The sequence below is a fragment of the Cotesia typhae genome, unplaced genomic scaffold, assembly GCF_013202065.1.
Source record: "Cotesia typhae breed Kobodo isofemale line unplaced genomic scaffold, CoteBio_Ctyphae contig_119, whole genome shotgun sequence".
Lineage (NCBI taxonomy): Eukaryota > Metazoa > Arthropoda > Insecta > Hymenoptera > Braconidae > Cotesia > Cotesia typhae.
The window spans coordinates 1,465,982-1,471,377 of record NW_027423712.1 but is presented as its reverse complement, the minus strand read 5'-3'; the positions used below and the strand labels follow the sequence as shown (position 1 = coordinate 1,471,377).

General features: G+C 29.7%; 1 long non-coding RNA gene across 2 annotated transcripts; it reads right to left on the bottom strand.

Annotated features, from left to right (window-relative positions):
• Window positions 1-3,128: 3,128 nt before the first annotated feature.
• Window positions 3,129-4,677, bottom strand: LOC141532074 (uncharacterized). 2 transcript variants are annotated; one of them, XR_012480020.1, is made up of 4 exons: window positions 4,473-4,677; window positions 4,247-4,379; window positions 3,597-4,072; window positions 3,129-3,527 (listed from the first exon to the last, which is right to left on the bottom strand). It is a non-coding gene; the product is annotated as an uncharacterized LOC141532074 (long non-coding RNA). The 2 variants fall into 2 exon arrangements; XR_012480018.1 differs by having other exon boundaries at window positions 3,129-4,072.
• Window positions 4,678-5,396: the final 719 nt, after the last annotated feature.

The following is a 5,396-nucleotide window of genomic DNA, read 5'->3' as shown; positions in this document are numbered from 1 at the left end:
AAAAAAAAAAAAAAAAAAAAAAAAAAAAAAACAAGAATTTTCCTTTATTGCGATAAGCTAATCACTGGTTTGGGGATTAGACCTTTTCTCGGTTAGTTTTTTACAAGCATGTCGCTAGAGACCGGAATATCTCCAAAGGAATTACCGATACAAATACAGAGTAGGTTTTAAAAAACTAATGTAAAGAATGAGTTGTTAAGATGAAAGAATGTTAAGTCATTTATAAATAGATGAAGAAAAGTTGTATAGTTTCTTGTATTCATATGCGGACGTGAGTAGAGTCGTTGAATTGATTTCCTGGAAGACAACTCTTGAATCCCTCTTTTACTTCTTAAACTCGAATCCTCGCGGCTGGTAACTGTCAACTAAACAACCGACACTAATGTACTGTAATGTTAAATATATACATATATTATTATTATGTTATATAGCTTTGGTTTTTTAAACAGAGGGGTCTGTATAAAGGCAACAAGTGTTTATATTCGGCGACGGAAAAATAAAACATTAAAAGGTTCAGACCTTTTTTTTTTTTTTTAATATAATAACAATAACAGTTATACTTACTTTGAATTATTTAAATTTTGGTATATTATTTATAACATTACCATAAATATATTAACATTAAATGGATGTATATAAAGTAAATATTATTTGAGATTGCAGATAATATTGGCTGAGGTTCGTGGGTGAGTGAGCACATCTTCCGGTGTGTCTTCAGGTGTAGCGAGCACATTCCTGAAGGCTATCTATCTCTTGGCATTCTCAATAATCACCCGATTATTAAATAAAAGGCTTCTAACAAGATACTGAAGAATCAACGCTCTCACAGGTCAAGGATACCCTTTAGCTGCAAGATATAATAATATAATACACATAAGCCGAAAATATGCAAGGTACTTCCTGAAAAGAAGCTATAAAAGTGAGAAGTATCAGGACAACGAGCCCGACTAAAGGACAAACGCCCTAATGAGCTCTATTTATACTCATTTCTGAATGAGTTGAGGTAAATTATCAGCGTAAAAGACCACAGCACGCGCTCACTGTTCTTTTGTTCGCATTCATATACAGGAAGAAATACATCTAATAAGAAACAGGTACCTCTGAATTCCAGAAATGAGTCAACAACCCAAGACTTTTACCGTAGTTAAGGACTGAGTATTGTTCCACGAAGGCTCCAACCACTTATACATTTTCAGGATTAACTGGCTATTCTATAAAGGGTACATTTCTTCTTATTTACTCCAAGAGACTCGATATAATAACCAGTAATGTAACGAATTTTAAAAACTTTTACCCGTTTAAGAGTTTATTTTTTGAAGCGTTCCGCTGAAACATGAAAATTTTTTTAAGTGAGTATATTATTCTATTTATACATACACATATATATATATATATATATATATATATATATATATATATATATATATATATATATATATATATATATATACTTCTTTTTATATTATGGAATAAAAAATAATCTTTAGTGACAGACCTCAAAGAAATTAGGAGTAAAAAGATCTGAAACATACGGGTGCCTTGAACTCTACTCTTCTCGTTCTTTTAATATTTTTCTTCTTTGCTCTCACGATGAATCCACGTTAGATCACCCCTCATTCTCGGCTCGAAAATTTAGAAAGAAGCCCATCCAGCTGTTTGTGCATGATCGCGTATTACTGTATACCGTGGAACCGAGGGATGTAGTGGCATTGCCAGACTAAAATTTAGACTGACAGAATATAGCAGGGGAATTTTTGTTTAAAATAAATAACAGGGTGTACAGAATAGCTGGAATGCATACTACACTCTACACACGTGCAACAGGTCTCGAAAAAATTATGTTATATTATAGTTGGATCTACACTTTTTATTATACGTTCATATGTATTTACTAAAATATAATACTTCTTTTGGACACCTGCTAAGACACGCCCTGCAACCTATTTCTTCTTACAATATATTTATTTGAATAAAATAAAATATTATTTAAATTAATATATTGATTATTAAATTAATAAATTAACTAGCAACCTTACAGTCACTGTGTGACTGCCGTGACTTGTGAACTATAAATAAATACAATTTCGCTTTATTAAAAAATAATTTTTGTTAAATTGCACTGTACTTTTTTAATTATTAATGTTTTTAAATATATAAGCTCATCCCGATGTTACACTCATCAAGAGCTTTCATTTGAGTACCCACATATATTTTTCATATGGAAAATATGTCAAAATGCATGTGGGTACTCAAATGAAAGCTCTTGATGAGTGTAACATCGGGATGAGCTTATATCTTTAAAAATGTCAATAGTTCACAAGATACAAGATCATTTCTTAACTATGGATCTAGAGATAGAGTATTTTTGAATGCAGCTAAAATACTTATCATAATAAATTGACTATCGGTAAAAATCATATGAAACCTTGAAAAGGTACAAATTCAAGTCAAGACCTTTTCAAAAACTAAAAACGTCGGGTAACTTTAGTATTATTAAATACTAAAAATAAAAAATTAATATATTCACAGTCACGTACACCTAATATAATAAAACCGGTAAAAATCTTAAATGAGGGTATTGTATTGATAAAAATAAAAGGTCAATTCTAATAGCAATATATCAATGATATATTAGATGATGAACGGATCCACGCGTTTCTCAGTAGACCATAAAATTACACCGATTATTCCAAAGAAGATGATAATAATTATTATCATTACAACTCCCAGTACGGGGATTAACTTACCACCCACACGCTGTCGTGATCCATATCCACACATGCTCACATATATAATAGTAGTGTGTTTGTTATATCGACTAGTTTCTTGATCGTCAACACAATGCCACCGATAATAATAGACTTGGTTTGATATAATATAATATAATACAACACACAGCACTAAGACATTGCCGAGATGAGTATAGGGTGAATCTCTTTATGATTAAACAGACCGGCATGGCATGTCTATTGTTTAAGATTGAGAGCAATAAAGCCTGGAACGAAGAGCGTTCGCAAAACGGTTTTGCTTTTGCGTAAGAGGACATTGATTTTAAATTCAAATGTCGGGTGATATAACTGTTTACTGCTTTGCAGAATATAATTGATAATAAATATAAGGATAACCAGTATTAATTATTATATTTATTGGTATTCCATCGGCATTAATTGGAAGCTGGGGACAGAAATAAAAATAAAAATAAAAATAGTGAGCAGAGTGAATATGAAAAAATAAATAAATAATTTATTTTAATGAGTATATTAAACCAGGACTGGTTGAGGTTGATGAAGAGTCTCGAGCAACAGTCGTACGTAGGTGTTGCGATTTAAGAAGAAGCTGAAGCTGAATAGGAGGCTGGAGACTGAGGTGGGCGGTACGAGCGCGTGCGAGGTTCGAGACCGGGATCAAGCTGATGATTTGCGCTCAAGAAAAACAACTCTGCTTATGGTGTATGCTACAGCTAACAACTCGTGCTCGTGTCAGGCTAAGATTAGTTAGTACATGTAGTGGTAGTGTCCATGCTTCAGCTGCTAAAATAAAGAATTACGTTTAATTAAGAGGAAGAAAATAAAAAAATATAACTGGTCTTTACTTGCATTGGAGTCCAGAGCTCTTGTCATTTAATTTTATTTTTTATGTTACAGATCCAGCATACAGATTCATCCCGCTTGCTTGTACTTGGACTTAGCTCCCATCTAAATGTTAGATATTATATTTTATATCCAGCAATCCAAACACTACTATTTGAACTCGTGACATCGCTGTAAATTTATAAATTTACAACTATAATAATAAATTAAAATGGCTTATTGTTGCTTTTTGTTCTTTATCTTGTTTTGTTGGTTTTAGCCTTTGTGACTATACTAGCTCTGAGCTCAGATTGTTATGATTTAAGTACACACGATACTTGATACTTCCTATTCCAAGATTATTGGTTGCGTGATATACACAAACAGCCGAGTTGAGCTGGTGATATGATGTGATATGTGTATGACTAATACAACTGCTGGACGTGTGTTAATTTTTATTTTTTAACACGGCTTATTTTATCGTGTTGTGACTATCACGGTAACTATAACATAAAACATAACAAATAAGAATAAAATCCACGGCAATTATAATCTAGGTATAATATTTAATGCGTGGCGAAAGATAACGGAGTACTTTCATTCCTACATCCGGCCTTACATCATTCGCGTGATTGCCTCGACAATTAGTACTTCCTTATTCTGCATAGATCACTTACTCTTTTTCATATTTATGCTGGTGGTTAATTTATCTCAAGCTTAAGTTGTAGGTTGGAGAGTAATCGTCCAAGTTGTAGTGACAAGCCGACTCTTGATTTTCATGCCGGATATGAAACCGCGATAAATAATCATCTAATTAAAATTTAAATAAATAAGATTAATTGTAGCTCTTTTTTTTTTAGATTATGAAGAAAGAGATGTTATCCTTTTCTGTTTTATACTTACTAACTTGACAGGTAATTTAGAGAAATTTATTAGTCTTATAGCCATCAATTATGTTATAGGAATTGACCAGTCATCCATTATCTTCTTAATAGTACCCTCATTTGGAGAATAGTTCGCTACAGGGTAGTTCAGCCACTACCAGTCATCTGGATATTTTTTTTTTTTTTTTAAATAAATTCATTTTATTTTTTTATCATGTTTTAACAAACTTATAAGTATGTTTCTTTAACTTTTTATAGAAATTAATATTATGAAATTATGACATTAAAGTTAGCAGTCACTTAACAATTCTTTTACTTTTTTTTTAACAAATAAATTTTTTCCGAAAAATTATTTTTAAAAAATTGCATTATTAATTTTAAAAAATTTTTAAATGTCATTTTTTTTTCATGATTATTATGAAAATTAAGTTAGCTGGCATCTAAAAATTTTTAGAATTTTTTTTTTTATTGAAAAAATTATTACAAAAAAATAAAAAAAAAATTCCATTTGTAAAAAACTTGAAAAATTGTCAGTGCAATTTTTTAAAAATATTATTTTGTTCTAATTTAATTATTGAAAAAAAATTTTAAATGTCGGCTGACTTTAGTATTGTTAATTATTTTGTTATAAAAATTCTTAAAATTTAATACATACCAGCTAAATTAATTTTCATAAAATTTATGACACGGGACAGCCATTAAAATTTTTTTTATAATTTTACAGTAATTAAATTATTATGGAAAAAATTTAATTAACAATTTTAAATGTGAAAATTAAAAAAAAATTCTTAATAGAAAGTTTTTTAAGTATTTTTTTTATTATAATTGATTTTTTTTTTCACTTGACAATTTTTTAATTTTCTTTAACAAAAAAATTTGTTCTAAAAAATTATTTTTAAAAAATTGCATTTTTAATTTATTAAAATTTCTACAAGTTCATTGT